Below are 1,335 nucleotides of genomic sequence, written 5' to 3'. Positions count from 1 at the left end.
GACAGACAGACAGACAGACAGACAGACAGACAGACAGACAGACAGACGACAATCCTGGTGAAGTGATTGTATTTTTGGGGGGGTCAAAAACAGAGACAGACAGACAGACAGACAGACAGACAGACAGACAGACAGACAGACAGACAATCCTGGTGAAGTGATTGATTTTTTGGGGGGGTCAAAACAGAGACAGACAGACAGACAGAAGACAGACAGACAGACAGACAGACAGACAATCCTGGTGAAGTGATTGTAATTTTTTGGGGGGGGTCAAAACAGACAGACACCCACACACACACAGAGACACACACACAGAGACACACACCACACACACACACACAGAGACACACACACACACACCACACACACACACAGAGACACACACACACACACACACACAATCCTGGCCAATGTATTTTTTTTTTTTTTTTTTTTTTTTTTTTTTTTTAAGTAAAATGGCGGGAAAACGGGGGACCCCATGAAGGGGGCTTCGCCCTTGTTTCAGTTTGGATGATTCTTCTTTTTTCATTCCTTCTCTTCTGCTAGCTTTTACATAGCTTTGCGTATTTCTTTTTCCTTGACAATGAGAGAAAAGTGTTGCACCGTTCCCGGAGGTACTGCAATACCGGGTCGATGCGTGGAGCGGACGGAGCAAGCCCCATTTCCGACTCCCTGTTCGAAAAATCCATTTAATATGTAGTCCCCCGATGGGGGACGTATCAGATATTAAACTGATAAGAACAGATACTACACTTGATCTGAGCCAAAAGGCCGAGAAGCTGATAACCCACAAATTGACCCCTGCACCCGCCGGGCCCCCGGGGGTCTCGGCAGACCTCAGCGGTTTGGCAAAAGTTGTCTCCTCCCCACCCGACGTTTCCCTGGTGACAGGCGGGTGTTTTTTTTAACAAGTCGCTAATGCGTCTTTTAAGTCACTAGCTCTTTAAGCCTAGTGCGACTATTTGTTCAAAGCCCGGAAAAACACGTCAGTCGTAGTCGGGCTTGAACTCAATTTGCCGAGCGACTACTTTGAGTGGAAAATACGCCGGTCTGGCTCGGGTCGGTCGGCGGTCGGTCGGTCGGTCAGCCGGCTCAAGTCAAACGCCTGAGCAAAAAGTCTCGGCGTCATCTCTGTCAATTTCTCTTGAAACAAGATACCGGGCTCTGCCAGATAGCAAAGCCCTTCCAAAATATGTTGAACTCGTAAGTGTTCCTCTCACGGAAGTCTTTAGTAAAGGCGGAAAGGCTGTGCGTAATGAAGAGAAACCAGAGTCGTATGGAAGTCAGATGTCGGGGCCCGAGGACACACACTGTGCACTCTAGGCCGGGTGCCCG

The 1,335-nt window shown here is 48.8% G+C and overlaps 2 non-coding genes across 2 annotated transcripts; both read right to left on the bottom strand.

Moving 5' to 3' along the window:
* Positions 1-592: 592 nt before the first annotated feature.
* Positions 593-783, bottom strand: LOC115187246 (U2 spliceosomal RNA). The gene has a single exon (XR_003875977.1). It is a non-coding gene; the product is annotated as a U2 spliceosomal RNA (small nuclear RNA).
* A 378-nt stretch (positions 784-1,161) lies between these two features.
* LOC115187240 (U5 spliceosomal RNA) lies at positions 1,162-1,275 on the bottom strand. The gene has a single exon (XR_003875971.1). It is a non-coding gene; the product is annotated as a U5 spliceosomal RNA (small nuclear RNA).
* Positions 1,276-1,335: the final 60 nt, after the last annotated feature.

The sequence above is a fragment of the Salmo trutta genome, unplaced genomic scaffold (assembly GCF_901001165.1).
Source record: "Salmo trutta unplaced genomic scaffold, fSalTru1.1, whole genome shotgun sequence".
Classification (NCBI taxonomy): Eukaryota; Metazoa; Chordata; class Actinopteri; order Salmoniformes; family Salmonidae; genus Salmo; species Salmo trutta.
Note: the sequence above shows the minus strand (reverse complement) of the source record. Positions and strands in the feature narration are given on the sequence as shown.